Source organism: Leuciscus leuciscus, assembly GCF_965113295.1.
Source record: "Leuciscus leuciscus genome assembly, chromosome: 12".
NCBI lineage: Eukaryota > Metazoa > Chordata > Actinopteri > Cypriniformes > Leuciscidae > Leuciscus > Leuciscus leuciscus.
The window spans coordinates 33,991,452-34,014,170 of record NC_138736.1 but is presented as its reverse complement, the minus strand read 5'-3'; the positions used below and the strand labels follow the sequence as shown (position 1 = coordinate 34,014,170).

The following is a 22,719-nucleotide window of genomic DNA, read 5'->3' as shown; positions in this document are numbered from 1 at the left end:
GAGAGAGAGAGAGAGAGAGAGAGAGAGTGTGTGTGTGTGTGTGTGTGTGTGTGTGTGTGTGTGTGTGTGTGTGTGTGTGTGTGTGTGTGTGTGTGTGTGTGTAAATGGGTCTTTGCAGTTGTAAACATTCCCGACTGGTACCTGTAATACAGAACTTCTGAACTTTCAGTCTGAAGTTTGCTGCAGCTGGTGGCTCCCAGCTACTATACACACACACACACACACACACACACACACACACACACACAGAGAGAGAGAGAGAGAGACAGAGAAAGAGTTCAATGTACCAAGTGATTAACTGAAGGCCATATTCTGACTAAATTGTATTGTATTTATTTACCCATAGTTCTATGGCTGATTTGAACTCAATTGTTCCTCTTTAAAAAACGGTTAGTTCCAGTCCTTGATTCTGTTCAATAGCATAAACTGTAAGGTCAATAGCTGTGTTTTATTCATGAGAAAACCTGACTGCTTCACCCAACGTTCTATGTATCATACACAACACCCATAGCAAACACTCTTCTCATTGATATTGCTCATTGTAGCTTATTTAGAGTAAAGTATTGTGAGAGAGATCGAGTAGGCGAGTGTACCTGCATTTACAGTAGATATACAGCATTTTCCTTCAGGTCACTCCGTTTGAATGTCCGCTGCGAGATCTTGTCCTTTTAACGGGTTTTCCATGCCCTAGTCATTTGTTAGTTGCATCTTGCTTCTCCGTGTTCAAAACAAGTTTCAGTCTTTCAATATAAAAGTCTTCTCTACTAACTGACTCGCTCATAAAGACAGTCTTTGCCCCCATAATGGTGAAATAATGTAACTGTGTGGTAACCGTTTTATAAAAGCTGGATTAAAGGTGCACTGTGTAATTTTTATCTAATGGTGAGGTTGCGAATTGCAACCAACAGAAGTTACGGTGGCCGACAGTAAAAGATAGCAGAGAGTAGCAGTTAAGCAATGAGGTTTATTTACAAAGATAAATTAAGAAATTAGGTTTACCAAATTATTCAGTAAAACGATATGTTATTGCGAATATTATTGTTACTTGTTCACTTCATCATTGTGTCAGTGTTTTATTCGCTGACTTTGGCTAGCTTCTTTGCACGAAGAACAAAGTGACGAAACGTGTTTGTCCGTTTAGGGCTACTGTAGAAACATGCTGGCGCATTTCAATATAAGGTGACCCGCAGTGTATGTAGATAGAAATGGCTCCTTCTAAGGAAATAAAAACATAACAGTTCATTAAGTAAGGTCTTTATACACCACTGAAAACATAGTTATGTATATGATATTGCATTTCTGTCGACAGATCCTCCTAAATATTATACAATGCACCTTTAAGTCACAGCTGAAGGGGTTTCATTAAATGGTTGCATTGGATTAAGTCATGGCTGAAGGAGTTGCAGAACGCGTTTCAATGCCCTTCAGACATATTCACGAGACAGCACAGTCTCTCATACCTTATAGCTGAGATATAATATAATAATGTATAATGTATAATGTATGTATGTGTGTGTGTGTGTGTGTGTGTGTGTGTGTGTGTGTGTGTGTGTGTGTGTGTGTGTGTGTGTGTGTGTGTGTGTGTGTGTGTGTGTGTGTGTGTGTGTGCGTGTGCGTGTGTGTGCGTGCACATTTGGGGGTTGAAGTGTAAACTGTTTAACAGGGTCACGGGACATTTCCGATCTCTTTATGAACTTTTTGAAGCATCAAAGTGTCAGTTACGTAGCTATCAATGGAGGGACAGATCTCTCAGATTTCATCAAAAAGATCTTCATTTGTGTTCCGAAAATGAACGAAAGTCTTACTGGTTTGGAACGACATAAGGGTAATTAATGACAATTTTCATTTTTGTGTTAACAAACCCTTTAAGACTAAACCTCAAGTGTCATAACACCATCAAATGAAGTTCTGATAGAACTGTAGTGTAGAAATTGTTTTGCTTAAAACTTTTAGGTTTACAAAACTAAAGCCAGTTACAATAAAAGCAGCTGAGTGGGAGAGAACTACATGGTGAAGAAGAGACAATGAGAGCTATGCGCAAATAAATAGATAGACCTCAGGGCCAAATTAACATAAGGGCCAGACGGGGCAGATGCCCCATGGCATGAGCAAGGAGGGGGCCCGTGATTGGCAATAATAGACCTAGATTGACTAGCACCTAAACTTGGATGACACCTGTCTGAATTGCACTTTCAGGTGGATATTAATGGTTTGTTCATCAATCATCAGTAAAGTGACAGAAATTAAACCGCAACCGATGCATTCCTGTATTGCTGCACGAAAGACCTATTCAGTGGCTCCACACCTCATTCCATTACATGAAAACAAATGTCTCAGGTAGCTTTTGACACACTATGACTAGACATTCCTTTGTCTTGTAACAAAACTATAGCATGCGTGATACTGCTTTGATGCTCCCCCAAAAACTCAAATAATGTGGACAGACCTGAATGGTGAAGTCATTAACTGTCTTTTTTTCTTCTGAAATGTATTGTGTAGCCTACTGAAATTTTGCAATTTCAAATAAGAAAATAAAGTGTACTTTTCAACCAGTCATGTCTAAAACGCACAGCTTCAGAGTTTAACAGAGAACTGAAGATTATATGCATGACGACCACGATGTAGGCTACTGAAAAAAATATATATATTTCTGCCTGTGCATCAAACATGTATCCTTGAGAATATCACAGTTAGGACTTGGACAGCATTATTTCTTCATTTCTGCATTCAGTGTCTAAAGTGCCACGTGATCTTTCACAAAAAAGGCATATGCTGATCTTGTGCTCATTTCTTATTATTATCAATGTTGAACACAGTGCTGCTTAATATTTTTGAGGAAATGGTAATATGAATTTTTTTCAGGATTCTTTGATGAATAGAAAGTCAAAAGAACAGCATTTAAAGGAAATAGAAATAAGATGTAACAATGTATGTCTTTATTGTCAATTTTGATCATTACAAAGCATCCTATAAATATTAATCTTTAGAAAAACAAACAAAATCTTGCTGAGCGAACATTTTTGAACGAAGGAGTATAGGCTATATAACAAAATATGTATATACAGTGCTTGAAGTAAAAAAACAAAAAAAGTGCTGGCGGTACTTACGTGGTTGGGGGGGGGGGGGGGGTTGGGATGATTGAACATACAATTGGTTCTACAATACAGTACTTATCAAGTCAAACCCTGAATATCGATAACTAACTAGATTATATTCATTATTAACTTAAAATTTATTTGCATTATGTTCATCTAATGTCACATCCACAATAATATGTTTTAATTTAAAAAAGAAATGTAAAAACATGTTCTAAAGTGTCTGTCTTCACATTCTGTTTTCGCTGGAGGCGCATACCGGCCTACTTCGAGCACTGTGGATATCATCAATACAGGTGAATGTCATTAAATAATCGTGTAACTGAAACTCAGAGTCCTCGTCCTTCTCACCACCCTCTGTATATACTGATCAGCTCCCTTTTCTGAAGTTCTAAGATGGTCTGGGTCTCAATCCCTCCACTGTGTTTACCAGTGTGTTTGAAATTCTTGGGCATGTTTTCGAAATAGTGGTGCCAAGTGCCTTTACTGTTTGCGCCAAAGCCAAACACACTGACCTAAGCACAGAAAAACACATCAGCAGAAGTACCTGACATTAGTGTACAGCACACAAACCGCAGACAGTAAGCCACAAGAACTCTGTGAATGCTAAAAGCTTTACCTCATCACAGATGTGCATCCCGTGCATCCCGTGAACATCAGCACAAGGAAACCCGTGGATGGATAAGATCTTTTAGACTTAATGTGCAGCCACGTAGTGTGCACATAATGCATGAAAGCAGGGTGTATAACCATCACCTGGAAGAACGAGAGGACCGTTAGCAAAGAACAAAAAGGAACTTTGATGTTGTAGCCTTTACAAGCTACTTCAGAATCTACAATGGGGTCTAAAAGTCTGACAAGATCTGGGACTCAAAACCAGATAATGAACAATTCATTTTAGGATTTAAACCGATTTTAAACAAAGAAAAGTTACAATAGCTATGTTTTCATCCAAAGTTGCAAATTTAACTTTAATTGACCGTTCGCAAAGACCCGCCCCCTTTAGTTACTGTTGCTATGTCCGACAAGCCACGCCGCTCTTGCGCCACACCATGTTCTCACGCAGTGAAAAATACATTGCGGAGGAGAGAGGACACTGACAACACGCTGACAGACAGGACAGAGCAGGTTACTTTTGATATGAAACAAAGTTTCACCTTTCAAATTTGGTCATTTTTAAAAGAAATTTAAACAATAAATACCGTTTTGTGGCTCTTTAATGTGTCTGACATCACTGTAGAGCCTCAGTTAAAGCTGCTCATGAACCGATCATCTCTTCCTTCTAGTTAATTTATAGCATCAAATAAACATGAATGAACATAAGAAGGAATGTTGTTTTAACCGCGGAAAGACGTCAGTACACCGTTTTTCAAGTTCAAATCCTCCAACGTTAATCTACTAACTCTCCTGACTGCTTTGTTGGACAAAAATGCCAGATTCGGCGGATTATGATTGGTCAAATCGCCTGTCAATCAAACTCCCTGCAAAGGGTTCACCTCATTCCATTTCCTTTCCATTACTTTCCACACCTCATTCCATTACATGCAAACAAAAGTCTCAGGAACAAAATTGTCCCTTTGGCGCAAAATATCTAATAAAAATGGAAGTTGCGGCAATGTGGCTTTTTTCCCCCTACATCATAAATGAGTTGTGTCTAAGAGCACCCAGTCGAAACGCAATAAACACTGTCATGTTATCTTGCGTTTGAACGCCTGGTGTTTAGGAATCCAATCATGTGAGATGCTTCTGGGAGGGAATTAACCCAAGTCATTTCAGAATGACCAAACCAACATTGTATATACTATGCAATGAATTTTGTCCACTGGTTAGTCCAGTTGTGCCATCACATCCTCTGTTGAGGCAAAGTCACGTGAGCTTTTTGTTGCAAATCGAGGTATTTATGTGTTTCCATCATAGTTTATGTCTTCTTACAGGATAAAAATGTATCTGATTCAATTGAGCGCATACATTTTTTATGCGCATTTATAGAATTTATGCGTATTTTGGCTTTTCCATCCAGCATTCTTTCTTGCGATATCACAAAATGTGCATAAAAATAGCAGTGTTGAAATAGAGTTGGAGTGAAACTTTGCAGGAGAGTGGCCTCCAGGAGCAGGATTGAAGACCTATGGTGACACTAAAGGGTTTCCATGGCATACATTGTGCACTTATCTCAAGCCTAAAGTAGTCTGTGTGCCATAACATTAATCTCCACAGCAGTCTCTCAGGTGGAGTTTGTAGAGACAAAGCATACAACTATGACCAATTTGATCAATTCAAAATTCTTTATATGAACTCTTTTCTGTTGAATGGTTTATTGTTTTCGTTGGTTTATTATTAACATCAAATTTAGATACTGTGTGATCTTACCTTGTCCTTGTTGGCTCGTAGCTTGTCTATAACCTTAAATCGTGTTCTGTTGAGTAATACAGAAACCGAAAAAAGGGTCAAAACAATCCAAGAAATAATTGATGACAAAATATAAGTACATATGTCCAGTGTTGGGGTAACTCATTACAAGTAACTTGAGTTACGTAAATCAGATTACTTTTTCAAGTAACTAGTAAAATAACTCATTACTTTTAAAATTAACAAAATATCAAGTTACTCTATCAAATAAGTAACACAAGTGCCCTTATGCTCATGTTGAGACAAATAATCGAGGCGCAGTGTGTGTGTGTGTGTGTGTGTGTGTGTGTGTGTGTGTGTGTGTGTGTAAACATGATGGTTATTGTAGTTCTAGACTGAATATGAGTGCATTTATTCATCTCACTTGCACAAAAAGAATTCAATATTCCTCAAAATGCAGAATCAGAATACTATGCAAACCTCTAATAACTAAATATGTTAAATAAAACATACAATTTTATGCATTTAATCTCACTTTTATTGACCAATGTACATGCTTCTGACCTTCAATAATTCAGTTAAACCATAAGCAAAAATGACTATAGATTTTTTACATTTTTTATTGGTAAAGTAAATGTTAAACTTTTTTTCTCCTATTCTTCTATTATCCAGAACAGCAGCAGCTAAAAGGTTTGTTTGTTTGCTTTCCTCTACTGTACACGCGTGAATTTGCATTTCCTTAAGCATGAGGCTTGGCTTATTATTTCACTTTTGGTGTGAAAGGGCCTTTATATTTGCCCAAAAATATTACTTTTTTTTTGTTCTAAAAAAACAAACAAGCACTCCCCAAGTGAAAAAAAGTAACGCCTTACTTTTCTAAAAAAGTAACTAACGCAATTAGTTACTTTTTAAGGAAGTAACGCAATATTGTAATGCATTAACTTTCCCCAACACCGCATATGTCATTCAAGATATAAAGACTAATCAATCATCATCATCATATTTCACCTCCGAATCAAAAGACATCTGAAATTACATTTTGCTTATATAGAAAATGAAGCTTTAGAATGTTTTTGTGTGTGTGTGTTGGTGTGTATGTTGTATATGTTCTCAAAAAATCGTATTACCATAGTACAAAAAATGTATTGCTATAATATTTAAATTGTAAATTATTTACACATTAGGGTATAGAACGATTTGTTGTACTGCATTTATGCTGATAATATATATATATATATATATATATATATATATATATATATATATATATATATATATATATATATATATATATGAAGAGTTCAGATGCAAAAGCCTCTAAATGCCATCTGAGATTTTCTTATAGAATGATCATTTTTATCAAGCTTGTGTATTTAAGTTCAGTAATTTCACTTAAATGACAATTAATAGGTAATCTTCATTGCCATTTGAGTGAAATTATTGAATTTAAATATACGAGCTTGATAAAAATGATCATTCTATAAGAAAATTTCAGATGGCATTTAGAGGCTTTTGCATCTGAACTCTTCATATATATATATATATATATATATATATATACATATATACACATATATATATACACACATATATACATGTATATTACATACATACATACATACATAATGTGTGTGTATATATATGATTTTTTTTTTCATTTTGCAATTCAATGTGACTTAATTATAGTATATATTTAACCATTATCTCACCGTTTAATAGTTCCATCAGTAAGAGCACTGGTGACCCACTGGATATCCAGTGTTTTGAAGGGCAACAACACCAGGTGGGTGGTGTTGTCCAGATGAATAGCACTTTCTGGGTACAAGAAGTGGTGGGTGGTCCTGGACCCCACATCTTTCTCATAACCTTCAACTGGTGCCTTATTCATTCTGAGGGAGACAGAAATATAATATTAAAGTAATATTAAAATCATAATCAAAGTGGACCTATGTCCATTTTTAAATTCTTGATCAGGTTTTCAGCTCACACGCACGACACGCAGCGCTACTCATATGCTGAGAGAGAGATAAGACAATAGAGCTGCACGATTCATCTTTAAAAGATTGTGATCTCCATTCAAACACCCACGCAATCTTCTTCCATTTCGTCTGTCTATTAAACCTTTTGACAAAATCATATCGCAACATTAAAATATGTGTTGGCGCTGGCGCTGACCCAGAGAGAGTTGTCATGAAACAGCAGTCTTTTCCTCATAGTATCATTATTTCTGTGATACAATATTTCAAATTATCATATAAGTAGGCTACTGGGATAAAAGTTTAAATATAAACACTGATGTCTACGATAGCGATAGAGTAAATCAGCTTTTGATAAAAAAAAAACTTGGTGCTTAAAATAACGCATTCGAGTGACTGTTAAAAAATTCATTTGTTATTGAATCATTTATTAAAGAGAATGTAGTAGCCTACTGTATGATGCTTCTGTTTACCTCATTACAAAATCATGACTGTCTATAAGAGGACCATAGAATGATCCTACAAGGTTCCCAGAGTTCCCCACCACAGCACAGGTTCGGCAGCGAGATGGACCTGCGTCTCTGTAGTGTTCCTCTCCAGGAATGACAGAGAACAGCTGCTGAATCACTTGAGAATAACTAGCTTTGCTCTTAGTAGACTGTAGAGACTGTGGGTGGATTAAAAACAAATCTAATGTCACAGTGACGCAGGAAAGTGCACTTCTACGATCAGCATGAAATTATAATCAAATAAAAAAAAATCAATATAAAGATTACATTTGAAAATCACTAAGAACAATTTATATAAATTAGCACTAATGATTAGTTAAAAGACATTAAAACTTTACAAAATATTTATATAAAAAAAAAGCTGTTTTTGAACTTTCTGTTAATCAAAGAATCCTAAATAAAATGTATCAAGTTTCCACAAAAATATGAACCAACCCAACTATAGCATCAAATCAGCATATTAGAATGATTTCTGAAGGATCATGTGACACTGAAGACTGAAGTAATGATTTTACATTTAAATATATTAAAATAGAAAACAGTTATTTTAAATGTTATTATTATTTCACAATGTTAATGTTTTACTGCATTTTTTATTAAATCAACAAACATTAAAGAAATGACAGACACCAAACACACATTATATCGTTAGAAAACCCATTCTCCATTGTTCTAATTCTACAGTCAATTTTTAAAGAATTCACTCCCATTCAAGTCATCATTGAGAATATGAACAGAATTGTCCACACCTCAGAAAGTTAGATTAAAACTTCAGAAAAAGGACAGCATTGCAATTCAAAGAATTTCAAAGCAGTCACACAACAGTATCATTTCTTTAGGCCAACACAATAACAAACTGAGTCAGAACTGGTATTTCATGTTGTTGATTAGATCCACTATATGAAGGTGTTGGAGTGTGCTATAAGGTAAAATATGGATATATAATATAGATAATACTTTGGAACCACCCACCACTTCTGCCAGACTGTGAAAATGAAAGGGGAAGGCACTAGGCTTTCTACAATAGTCGGTGTTATGGGTGTTACGGTGTTCAGTCGCAACACCGGTTTCATTAGCCTACTTTTTTTTTTTTTTTTTTTTTTAGCGTTAAGATTTAACGCAATTAACGCAGTATCCGTTTTTTTCTGTCACCCGTTGACTAGCGTTGTATGATCACTCTCTTATTAATGCAAATGCTTTTAAACCATTCAAGCGGGACAAGACAAAAGAGACCGCGCTGTTTAAGTCCTGCCTAAAGGCCAATTTATACTTCTGCGTCGAAGGTACGCCGTAGTGTACGTCGTAGGCTACGCACGTAGGTGACGCCGTCGTGAGCATTTATACTTCTGCGAATGTCTGTGTTGATGTGCAGTTACACCGCCGAAACGCTAGTTGGCGCGGGTGGGTTTTAATGTTCCAGTTCCACTGTGTTTACATTCCTCGCGGCTATTTTGAGTTTAGGTTTCTACGAGCAATGGCGACTGAAGGAGTCATACAGATGGCTGTATTTCCGCACTTCTTCAAGCAATCTCTCGGTTACTTGGTCTATTTCCATGGCTCTTCACTGATCTTCGGAATTTAAAAATGGCGGGCGGGCGGTGCAGAGTGTAGGAGGAAACGCGATGCTATCCAGCCGACCAATCACAGATCTTGCGGTCCGCGTCGCCGCGACGCGTAGTTACATTTTTGAGGAGGTGCGCGTCAGGGTACGGCGAAGGGTACGACGTATGGTACACGTCAATGCGTATGCTACGCCGTACCTTCTACGCGCACCCGACGCAGAAGTATAAATTGGCCTTTATGTGACACACACAAACACACGACAGAAAGACGCGCATCAGTATCGAGTTCTCTTTCAGGCTTGAACGAACCATAACACACACAAATTATGCCAAAATGTCTGTTTTGTCGAGTGTCCTCATAAGAGCAGTCTTAAATGGGTCAAATAAAGTCTTAAATAAACGTTAAGATTTGTGAGAAAATGGGACGCGTCAGATCCGCGTCATTTGCAGAAGCGGCTGGTCTTGAAATGTCACAAAGGTAAGAGAGTAAATTACTCACTCAGACCCGGCGCCAGGATGATTATTATACCGGCAGCCTAATAATCATGAATGCACTCCGCTATATTTTAACACGTCTCCAGCGAACGTCTTCGCACAAAAGAAAAACTCTTCACGAAGCGCAGTGAAATGCAGCGACCTATCTGGCATATCCTGATGGATCGAGGTTGTTACTTATACGTGCAATTCACACGAGCTCGTACGAGACTGCTGCGAGCATGAGCTTTGAGAAAAAATTCATAGCAGGAAACTGACATCGCGCGGACCGAGCAGGTAGTGGTGGCGGGCAGATCGAGGCTTCGTGAAGCAATGAAACAGTTGAACCAAATGGGCCATATTGTTTCGAGGCTTCGAATCAATCCGAAACCCGTCTCAACGGTGACACCTAGTGGTCACTTGCAGGTGTTGATCTGAAACAACATTGACGAGCCATTAAAAAAAAGCTCGATGGTGTTTTAAGCCCCCAATGGCTCCTTAGAGGCAGCTAACCCTACCCTCAACCTTAAAGGTGAACTAAGTAACTTTTTTTACCTTAACTGAACAGCTTCGGAGTCATTGGAATGGTTATATTACTTATTTCGGGTTGAATGGTGGTCGTTTCGCACCCCCCTGGTGCCCGTGAGCGGAAAATACGCACTTGCAACTTTGAGCCGGCGGGCCGCCGGACGCTGCGTCAGGAAGTCTCGCGTGATATCAGGTCTCGCGATGTAAACAATTGCTTTATGGCCAAAAGAAATCTGCTAAAATGCTGTCATTATTGCGCTCCCTCACGCTGTCCGAACCCGAATGAAGAAGACGTTTTAAAGAACGTCCCATCTGCTTTGATGTCGTTGATCTATAGCCTCTGGTGTCTGAGAATCACCAACGAGTTTTTACGACAGTGTTGTCAAATATCTATTCCGAAGCTGTGGGGGGAGCTCTAGAGAGAAACCTGCGAGCAAAAAGCGAGAATACAGCGAAGAAGTCCCGAAGCTACTGAGTGCTGCTTTAAACCAAGCGGGAAGGAAGTCGACCGGAAGTTGAAGCCGGCCGCGTGCCACCATCTTGTAGCAGAACTTCACCTGCTGTTAGCATCCCATTGACTCCCATTCATTTTGGCGTCACTTTGACAGTGAATAACTTTACATCTGAGGCGTTTGAAGACTCCATTTGTCCATTATTTATTTCTAAAGAAACACGACAATGTATAAAAGGCTCCATTACCTTGTATCTTACGTTATGGCCCCGTAGAAGCAGTTTTTGTAAAAGTAGGCTAACGATTGCGTCATAACCACACGACTCTCTGTCGCACAGTAGAGAGATTACCGTATGGACGGGAGGAGAAGCTCGCGGTCAATCGGGGGGACGTGGAGGCAAAATTACAAAATAATTAATCAGAATACCTAGCAAAAGTTTCTCCTGCTCCTAGCTCATGGACAGCTCCTACTCACGGTCTCCGTCTCTGCAAGATTCGGAAGGGAATGATTCAGATTTCTCTCGGCACAGCTACTAGAGGACAGACGGGTTGCTCACGTCACATCTACGTCGTCAAGCTCGGTTTGAGTCTGCGCGTCAGGAACGGAAGTCCTAAGAAATCGCTGAAAACGGACTTCACTTGTCTCAATTGAGTTCCAATGAGATGACTCTGTCCACTTCTTATACTGTCTATGCTTTAAACCTACCCATCCCCTCGCTGCCTGGAAGGCGCCGTTGGGGGCTTAAAACACCAAGTGCCTAAAAAAAATGTGTTGTTTTTTTATTATTGTATTTTTCTAATATGTGAAGCTTGTAACCTATAGGCTCCTCACTGTGCATAATGTTATTTTGGTCCTGCAAAATGAATATTAATAAAAGAAATCAAGCCACAATGTCTCACTTTTTTAGAGATTTTTATAAAAAATAATAATTTCTCTGCTGTGGAAGGACTTGGCCTACTTCTTTTTTTACAGATAATTTCTCCAGCCTTTGAAAAAATCCTCTCACAAGGGACACTTGTTGCTGGCATGCAAAGATATTTTTTAGCTAATGGCGCGTTTCCACCGAGCGGTACGGTACGGTACGGTACGGGTCGGTACCCTTTTATTTGCGTTTCCACTGCCAAAAGTTGAGAATGGTACCAAAAAGCCGAACCGTACTGTACCACTTTTTGGGTACCCTTCCGTTGGGGTACCTAGCACAGTGGTACGGTACTAAAAGGTGGAGCTAGACTCACTGCAGGACGTTGATTGGTTGACAGAGAATCGTCACTTGCGCGTGTTACGAGGGGAATGACAAGAAGCGCCATTGTTAATATACAGTTTAATATAATACTACTGTTACTGTGTCACGAAATGTAATTTTAAGAGTTTTTCAGGCGAGAATGTAGTTGTTTAAAGCTCAAATCTGTGGTTTATTTATAAAGATGATTTGTTTTTCCCCGGTTGTGAGATCCATGCGATCAGCGGGCGCTCGGCGCTCATGTTTCCCGGCTGGATGAGCCTTTCCTCGGCTAAGTTAGTTCTTCTGACGTTCGCCGATGACTCCGACGGTAGTGGTTAAACATGAGATATAATTCGTCTTGTGTAGACCTAACGGGCGATCTTTGGTCTCGTGAATATATAATTCGTTCCCTGTCAATCGTTTTGGCTGAGGGCTAATTTTAGTTTCATAGGCTATTTGTATTTAACTTTACTGTTGTAATGTTAGACTAGAGCGCAGCATTTGGACATTTGACTGAATTGTTTGCTTTATTTCTTATTGTATAGCTTCTTGTACCTTTTACTTAAACTTTTATATTGGCTATTATTGATAAAACTGAAATTTTACAAAAAGAAATATGGTTTCTTGTCATTTTCTTATTACAAGATTATCACTGATGTTTATTGCAACATTTGTACAAATGCATATTGCCTGTAATATGTGTAATTTTTTTTATTATTTAAACGAAAAGAGGTAACGTTAGGGTTGTGTTTTAAATTTCGTTTTGTTATAAATAGAATAACGTATAACGTGCAGTGAATAATAAATATGCGTTGCGCATGAACCACATTTGTGTCCCTATAATGTTTAATTTATTTAAATGAAAACGAAAAGAGGCAGAGTAGTGTTTTATAACATATTTCGTTTTATTGTTGCTTAAAATTGTACATACAGAGTAACAGAGATAACCGGAGTAGCAGAGCGAGCTGAGTGACGCTTTTAATCAGAATCAGAATCAGAATCAGAAAGAGCTTTATTGCCAAGTATGCTTGCGCATACGAGGAATTTGTCTTGGTGACAGTAGCTTCCAGTACACATACAATATAAAGTGACAAGACAAGTGACAAGTAACATAGGTATAAATAAAAAATAGAAAAAATAAAAATAAAATAAAAATAAAAGATTATAAATTATAAATATATATAAAGTTATAAGGTGCTATAATGAAATGTCTGAGGGAAGTATTGCACATGTTTGTTCCACAGTAGGGGAACATTTAAGTGTTCATGAGGTAGATGGCCTGGGGAAAGAAACTTTTCCTGTGTCTGGTTGTTTTTGTGCTCGGTGCTCTGTAGCGTCGACCAGACGGTAACAGTTCAAACAGAAAGTGTGCTGGGTGTGACGGGTCCAGAGTGATTTTGCGAGCCCTTTTACTCACTCTGGATGAGTGCAGTACTTTGAGTGTGGGAAGGGTAGTGCCAGTGATTCGCTCAGCAGTCCGAACTATCCGCTGTAGTCTACGGAGGTCGGTTTTGGTAGCAGAGCCGAACCAGACGGTGATGGAAGTGCAGAGGATGGACTGGATGACAGCTGAGTAGAACTGTACGAGCAGCTCCTGTGGCAGGTTGAATTTCCTCAGCTGACGCAGGAAGTACAGTCTCTGTTGGGCTTTCTTCACAATAGAGTCTATGTGAGTGTCCCACTTCAGATCCTGAGAGATGGTGGTGCCCAGGAACCTGAATGACTCGCGCTGTACCATGTGCATGTAGTAGGAGTGAGTCGCACATGGCAAGTACAAACTTTGCGTACTTAATATTGAGAAAAGCCTAATGTCGGCGCTTGTCTTCTTGTGACAAACATGTCGAGGAGCAAGAACAAGATCTGCTGTATATGTCATCCATTGTAGTTTACTATGTTCTTCTTCGCGCGAAAATGACGTCGATCAAAACACCACGCCTATCAAGTAAGGGTACTGTTGGCAGTGGAAACGCTAGCCAGATCATGGTTAACAGACCCGAACCGTACCGTACTGTACCGTACCGTACCGTACCGTACTGCTCAGTGGAAACGAGCCATAAGACATAAAAATGAGCAAAGATTACTGCTCTCTCTTTCCAGTAAGTTAGTGGATCATGAGTTCAGGGCAAATACGCAAATTTCAAATTCTCCTCAAATGGCGCATCATGGATGATGTATTGTTGCAGTAGGCTAGCTGCCGATCACAATACACACATCTCACTTTATTTGGGGTTTCTAAACGGAAATGCTCCCACACCACAGATGTATGGCATCTCTTCTGGGGAGCCTCTTCTGGGGAGTACCTGAATCTATCTATGTATCTAGATATGTATCTATAGGCCTAATCTATCTATCTAGATATGTACTGTTGAAGATTTTATTATTTAGAAAATAAGTAATTTAACTATTTTTTGTACACTATTATTTCCTTTCTGTCTGTGTATGACTTTGGGTGACTTGGGAACCTGAGAGCTGTGTGGTTACAGCAGAGAATTCTATTTCAGTAAAGTCACATGGTACAAACTATTTCTCAAAATAATCTATAGAATGTATTACCATCTTTGGGACAAGGATGCAGTATATACGTTTGCTGGACAATCTTACAAGAGGGTCTCTCTGCAGGGTCTTTCTGCAGGTGCAGAGGGGCACTCGGCTTTGTTTGTTAATAAAGTCTAATATTTCTGGTATCAAAGATCTCCGAAGTCATTCCCTGAAAATAATTAAACCACAACAGTACCTAGATATGTATCTAGATATAATCTATCTATGTATCTATATGTATCTATCTATAATCTATGTATTTATATATCTATAAACTATTAATCTAGCTGTCTATTTATATCTATGTATCTATTAATGTCACTATATGTATACTCTGTCTCTAGCTTATCAATCAATGTGTTGTGTAAATTTAAATGTAAGCCTAAATAGCCTATAACTAATCAAATCGTTATATCGTTATATGTCACTATATCACCAAAAATCCGCTATCTCCAAGGCCGGACTTACCATTGGGCTTGACTGGGCTCAACATAGACATCATATAGATAGACGCCCTATCGACCGCTACTGCCTACTGGCGCGGGCGAGCCGTGGGGCCGCCATCTTAGACCGGTCACCCGCTCCACTCAGTGTAATCTGTATGGCAGGTGCAATGAGCTGTCAGCGCATTTAATTAATCATACCTCACTGAATCGGTACCGAACTGTTTTTCACGCAGGTTTTTTTGCTGCAAAGGTCATTTATGTAGCTATTATACAGGACACATGGTTCGGCGTATTTTAATATTCATAGTAGGCTTAACATTAATATAATATTCTGATTTAAGATATAAAGTGACCAGACGTCCAAAATCAAAATATGTGATGTAGGATATAAGGTATTTTATAAATCACACACTATAAATATGATAAAGAAGCAGAAACAGATAGTTGCAGTAAAGTAAGATATTTTAATAAGTTGAAGAAACGTGTGTGTTTTACATTTACATTGCTTCCTGATATCATGTGCGCAAACACAAATAACCTATATATATAAAACAGTTATGTCCTGGTCGAACAATGTATGAATTAACTTCAGATTGGGTTGCGCTAAAAGTAAGTTTCGTGCCTCTTACAAGTGCTTTCGAACTTCTTTCTGATCTGAATGGTATGTGGAAATGGTTTGCGATGGTCCGCCGATTAGAACAGGAAAATACTCCACAGTGCTCTAGCATCTTCACTGCTGCCCACAGACAGTATATAAACTGGACACAGCGACCCCATTGGATTCCACCTCATACGTTTTTTAATCAGTTTTAATTTGATAAACATGACACAATATAACATCGCAACGACATGAAAAGAGTGTTTACTGTTATAAAAAACTGATTTGTGAGCTTTAGATGAACTAAAGGTGTTCGAATAAACACGAAACACACGTGATCGTTGTCATGCGGTGAATCCGGCCAATCGTGGAACAGCTGTGTCGTCATCAGCCCTCCTGCAGCCCAGTGCAGCCACTCTTGAGAAGCTGCGCTGGCTGAGTTCTCCGGCTACTCTTGAATCGCTCTCGTACTTTGATGGCATCCGTCACAGTCACGTGCCGTCGGCGCTGTATCAAGTCGGACAAAATTTCTAACCGGCATGCACAGCTTCAAGTCAGCCGCCGATCGGTCTGCGCAGAGCTGCATGAAGTCGAACAAGCCTATTGTCTCAACTTTCAAATTTGGTCAGTCAAAGAAAATTAAACCATAAATAGGCCTACTGTTTTGTGGCTCTTTAATGTGTCATAACAGATTGCCTCAGTTAAAGCTGCTCGTGAACCGATCATCTTTTCCTTGGTTGATTTATAGCATCAAATAAACATGAATGAACATCAGAAGGACTGTTGTTTTAACCGCGGAAAGACGTCACTACACACCATTATTCAAATTCAAATCCACCGACGTTAATGTTCTAACAAAGCGGCAACCTCCCTGTCTCTCTCTTGAAACCAACACGGATGTGAATTAAACGGCAATTCATCAACCGCTTGAGGCTGGCTGCAAAAGTGAGTCAAATCTGCATCTCCCCCATGTTGAAATGCCCAACTTTACAGCCTGGAGCAAAAAGTGGGGGTGGTGAATTTTTTTTATAACTCATCCATTTAAATTATATTAAGCCTTAAATTTCTGCATAATTAAGGGTGTCCACTTTTGAGTGACAGGTGGATTCCCGCTGCTGTGGTCATTAGTCATCATTAGCCGTTTGTCTGCTGTCTGTTAGCCGTCATGTTACCTCAGCTAATTGTCTGACTGTAAAAATAAATAAATTCGGGAGTGGCGTGTTGCCAAGATGGCGAAGGTCAGCTACGCCCACTTTAGGCTTCAAAAACGGTCTTCAGAAACCTACGGGTGATGTCACGGACACTACGTCCCAAATTTTTTTTACAGTCTATGGTTCTAACTCTCCTGACTACGTTGTCGGACAAAAATGGCGGATTATGATTGGTCAGATCGCCTGTAAATCTCTCACGATACTACTCTACCTTAAACCAGCGAAAGGCCTTTGAAACGGTCTATGAGCTTCAATGAACGTTAAAATAACATTGCTTTGACTGTCGGGAAGAAGTCTACTGCGGAACTCGCATCAGTGCGGGCTCGGCCAAAGTGCGCATCGAGGGCGCAAATCGACTGCATAGCGCTCGCGAGCACCATTCTGAGACCTAAAATGAAAAAAAAGCATGCGGCAGCCATTATAAGTCCACAAGACCGAAAGTGCATGAAGTGTGCCATTTGGGACAGGGCCAATTTCAACGAGAACATATGTTTATGTTGCTAAGAGTGGTTGCTAGGGGTGTTGTGTAGTGATGCATAGAACCGTTGGGTGAAGCGGTCATAGCCGTGTTTTATCGTGAATAAAACACAGCCATTGACCAATCAGAATCAAGGACTGGAACTAACCGTTTTATAAATGTATATTAAGTTTATTTTCATAGGGACAGAAATTAGGCAACAGCCTGGAACATTATTTATTTTTTTCATATTTGTTTAATCCTTTGTCATGGATGCATTATGGTCATTTAAACTGCACTGTTAGACTTTTCAAGGGTTTTTTACAGTAACTTACTGGCAACACTGTTGCCAGTAAGTTACTGTAATTAAGAGTTACAGTACCAAACCGTATTTCAGTTTTGTGTAATACAGTGCATTACTGTAAAAACGAAGCTAATCAGTACAGTGCATTACTGTAAAAACTAAGCTAATCAGTACACTACTGTAATTTTTTTTATTTGTACTAAATATAAATTAGATGTGATAATTTTGATATATGATTAATTTTATTTTTATCCTACATAAGTACTACTTTCATACAAACCAATTAGACAAAGTTATCACAAAATACCATTTTTTTATTTAAAACATTTCATATATATCACAAAATAAACATGCCAATGCTGGAAATGATGTGTGAAATTTTTACACATTAATGGGTAAGTTTAGAGACAACATTTTTTGTGTTAATTTTAACTCATTCATTGTGTTAATGATTTTAACAAAGTAAATATGTCAGAGAGGTTAGCACAAAGATGTGTAAACGTGTTAAATTAACACATTATGTGCTGTCCTTCACTGCAAACATTTTTGAAAACATACATAAAATCATAAACAAAACATTAGCATTTGACTAAATGAATGTAGAGTCATTGGTTGTTTAGCTTATACAAGTATTATAATGAAATATCAACCATTACATTCATAAAACTGCAGAATATAAATACATTTTTAAGCATTCAAAAAGGAAATGTCCAAAACAGGACAAAACAAAGTTCTTTTCACAATACAAGACACATAACCCCACCTTAAAAATAATTTCACTTATTTCCAAAAATGTGTTGGATTCATGTACACTGGTGGCCAAAAGAAGTATTTAAGTGGCGTAATGTTTTTGAAAGAAGTCTCTTTGATGCTCAAGAAACATTTATTATTATTATCAATGTCTGACTGTCTACTCCATCTTTTCTACAGCATAGGAGTAAAAGTCATCATCAAAATAATCTTTAAAAAGCCAACACAATGTTTTTGTCCACCTTTGTGAATAAATGAACTTCTCCAAAGATTGGTTCCTGTTCAGAACTTGATTGACAACATCAGAGTGTTCCCTGGTCTGCATGCGTGCCCACAAACACAAATGTACTCAGTCCTTCAGAGGAGATCCCGGTTCCAAAACTATATGAGAGAGAGAGAGAGAGAGAGAGAGAGAGAGAGAGAGAGAGAGAGAGAGAGAGAGAGAGAGAGAGAGAGAGAGAGAGAGAGAGAGAGAGAGAGAGAGAGAGAGAGAGAGAAGATTAGTGTCACATTATTTTTAACCTCCTTTTTTGTTAATTTTTATTATTATTTTCACAAAAACTTAAGAATATATATTTGTAAACAGCTTTTGTCAATAAATAGCATACAAAAGAACTAAATTAAATTATGCCAGATTAAATTTTAATACTTACAAATCCTAAATTCTGTCCAAAAATGCTGAGATGCATAGAAAGAAGTTGAACGACTGAAATAGATGATTTTAGCCCATTTCAGCTTGTCTGCAGTGAAGGAGTACCTGTTTGAGACAAATACACAGTAAGATACATGCAAGAAATCACTGTGTGATGATCGTTCTCCTTCCTACAGTAGTTAACCCACCTGTGCGCTGATATTAGGACCTTCCTAGTCAGGTGGAACTGCAATGGTAGAGTCGCTGGCTAATAAAATATAAAAATAATGCAAAAATATAAACTTAAGTTGTTTAGAATGCTAGATTTGGTCTTAGTGAGAGTTTTACTGCAGTGCTTACCTGGATACATTTAATCTGGTGAGACTGAACAAAGACAATGGTCCATCTTCTGATTGGTTCATTTGCTGTGTAATAAAGTTAGACATAATGCAAAGGTCACTTATTTGATATAAAGTTAGCCAATTTTATAGAGATTTTATAAGATATTGTTAGCTACCTAGTCTGCACCAGTGGCTCAAAAGCAATTTTCACATAGTGTATGCTAATCATTTCAGCAAACTTATCTCAAAATATATCACAAATGGGCTGGCCTACCTCTGGAATCTTGCTAAGTCACTGGCGCGAATTGGCGCTTTGTTGCAGTTGCCTTTAAACACAAAAATGGAAGTAAATATTAAATTCCATAAAAAAAAAAAAACTATAATATGGTATAGTTTGCAAACTAATGCTAAAACTATAAAGGTTCTCATCAGTAGGCCAACATTAAGATATAAACAGAATTTCACATTAGTTTATTCACATTTATTGTTAATGTAAACGCGTTGCTCGTTGGCATATTTTAACTCGACAATTCAATAATCTAACAAAGTGTGTAAAATGAAACGTTAGCTCAGTTTACCATGGTAAAGTTCGTTACCGCCATGTTGACGACGAGTAACGTTAGGCTAACGTTAACGTTATAACATACGTTAAACTGGGCACAATCCTGTCAACATACACAGAATGTTTTTTTTTTTTTTTTTTTTTACCTTGCTTGCTGATCTCTCTCTCTCGGTGAAGTGAATTCCGTCTCTTCCCCGGGCCAGACACGAACGTCGCGATCCAACAAAAGACAGACCCCATTACCTACACTGGATGTCTGTCTGACGCGACACGACAAATCCCAGACAGTGTAGTGATGCGCCGCGGCCGTTATATTTCAGACGTAGTCCGATACGAGTCCAAGCGCTCGCACTAGTTCTTACAAGGGATAAACAGGTTTGCATTTAAAGGTCCGGTCGCTTCAATGTGTCCAATATAGACAGCCTCTGGCTATTATAGCGTTGTAGACACGTGGTGTAAGGCAAAAATTAGGAAATAAAAAGCACGGTGGAATGGTGCCAGCCAGAGAGGCAGTTACGTCAAATACAGTAGTATACAGCAAATTTAAAAAATACAGTAAGTCTCTGTATGTGGTGTTAGACGTCACAGAAAATTTCCATGATGCAATTGGAATCACAGTTATTTACTGTAAAGAGAAATAGCAGTATAATACTGGGGGATTTAAAGTAAATAACTGTAGAAATTACAGAAAAGTCTAACAGTGTGATAGGAAACATCCTGAAATTACTGTACTTTCATTGTAATTTTGCCTCATTTTCCCTTATTTTGAGGAACACACAGGTCAAATATGGCTCATCTTACCCCACTCTTCCCTATATAACATTGTGGTTTTTGGCCATTTTCAACACTAAGGATGGAAATTAATAGGCCTACCTGCCACCAGGCATGGATGTCACCAGGAAGCCCGCTGCTATTGAGAGAGAGCACTTGCCGTCAAACACCGCTCCATACAGGCACAGGGTTCTTCATGAAACAACTGCTCCACCAGGCTATTGTTCATCAAATGTTTGAACCGATTATAAGGAACTTTATGTATGGTCACTGTACTGATGATGGCACCCAACAGAACCACGAAGAAGACCTTCATGTGTTTACGAGACGGCATTTTGAATGCAGAGGTTCTTCTATCCTCGGACGTTGGGTTGGTATAGATTGAGGTTCAAGCGATTCCTCTGGCAACTTTCAGCACCTTAATATGAGACCAGCTGCAAGAAGCTGAGCATTAAGGACAATAAAAAAAATCAAAAAAGATGGGTTGTTCCAACGTGTTTGGGTCAGATATGGACAAACCCAACCATTGCTTTAAATTAAACAGTTTAGGTAAATTTAAACCAACAGTTTGTCCATATTTGACCCATTTTTTGTTTCTCATTTTTAAGTTATTTTTGGATATGCTGGTCTAATGTCTTTTATTTTATTTATGTATTTATTTAGCCCTACATAACAGTACTCAAATGTATTATAGCCTACACAATAATATTAATGATACATAGCCTATTAAGCATCAAAGGTAAACAATAAAAAATGAATTCTTATGAAATATACCATTTTCAGGCGAGGCTGCATAAAGGTTTTGTGTTCACTGAGGTAACATCTAATTACAATCCTGAACATCGTATGCAACAGACATTTAAGATGGACTAAAATCTTTAATTACGGCATTTAAGAAATGAATAGAAAAATGGAATAAAAATAAAACATTTACTCACTTTCTTGCCTTTAAATAAAACTGCCCAGTTTTGAATCCAGCGTTGAATGCGTCTCTGTGGACCTATCTGAATGTGAAGGAGTGTGTACAAATGGGAACTGGCAGATCTGGTTAATCTTGTCACACAAACAACTGGCTGGATCAATCACTTCATGGTTCACATGAAAATGATTGTCATAGCTCTAGGGCTAAAATAACAGGGAGGCCTTATGAGAGTCCTTCAACCTTCTAACCAGACTTAGGGTAGCTAGGAATATATATATATGATCAGGCTCTGGGCTAGAATCAGGGAGGCTCAACGGGAGCCTACAACATGATGAATATTGCTAAAATCCACAAATAGTGAAGCCACCTTCAAGGAGGCCTGTGAAGGCCTGCTACTTGATACCGATACTTGTTAGCAGAAGCCTCAGATATCATAGGTGTACTCACAGAAATACTGTGGGCCCGGCTTTTCCTACTTTACATTGCCAGTGGACAGTGTACTCAGCTAGAGCGCTATCGACCCTTTAAATAAGGGGAGTACAATCTTACACTACATGACTATCGAGGAGGCCTATAGAAAGGCCTACAACTTCAATTATCAACAGCATCAGCCCATGGCATGCTCAGGCTCTAAGGGAGTACTCAAACCCATCCCAATGGGAGGGATTACTAAAGTGAGCCACATCTTCACCCAAACAGTAAACGCACAAGTTGTGTGTGTCATCTGATGTCAGAAACCTGAGACACCGATCCACACACTTCTTGAAGCGCTTTTTTTCACTTGCCATAATTCTTACCTTTGTCAGATGATGATGAAAAGAGGATGACATGTTCTCTAGGCGCCCCTTTTATACTTCCGGGTCGCACTATTAGTGACGTCATAGGCTGTCGCCAGTCAAATACGCTATGCATGAACGCTGCTGACGTATTTCCGGTAGAATCTCAGCCAGCGTCTTTACTTCCGCATCGCGCGTTCTAGCGTGTACTAGCGGCAAAACTTTAATAACATTTATTTTCTCCG

The 22,719-nt window shown here is 38.5% G+C and overlaps 1 protein-coding gene, 1 long non-coding RNA gene and 1 pseudogene across 4 annotated transcripts in view; 1 reads left to right on the top strand and 2 right to left on the bottom strand.

Moving 5' to 3' along the window:
* LOC309511174 (CMP-N-acetylneuraminate-beta-galactosamide-alpha-2,3-sialyltransferase 1-like) overlaps positions 1-22,719 on the top strand; it is a 100,367-nt gene that overhangs the window by 69,445 nt on the left and 8,203 nt on the right. The gene's annotated exons all lie outside the window — the stretch shown is intronic.
* Positions 2,918-20,929, bottom strand: LOC309510690 (CMP-N-acetylneuraminate-beta-galactosamide-alpha-2,3-sialyltransferase 2-like; annotated as a pseudogene). Its single transcript, XR_014211659.1, has 6 exons — positions 20,879-20,929; positions 7,894-8,087; positions 7,154-7,333; positions 5,466-5,511; positions 3,715-3,851; positions 2,918-3,610 (listed from the first exon to the last, which is right to left on the bottom strand). The product of XR_014211659.1 is annotated as a CMP-N-acetylneuraminate-beta-galactosamide-alpha-2,3-sialyltransferase 2-like (transcript).
* Positions 18,438-20,499, bottom strand: LOC309511235. 2 transcript variants are annotated; one of them, XR_014210545.1, is made up of 5 exons: positions 20,152-20,499; positions 19,718-19,769; positions 19,463-19,527; positions 19,125-19,370; positions 18,438-18,852 (listed from the first exon to the last, which is right to left on the bottom strand). It is a non-coding gene; the product is annotated as an uncharacterized lncRNA (long non-coding RNA). The 2 variants fall into 2 exon arrangements; XR_014210546.1 differs by lacking the exon at positions 20,152-20,499 and having other exon boundaries at positions 19,718-19,996.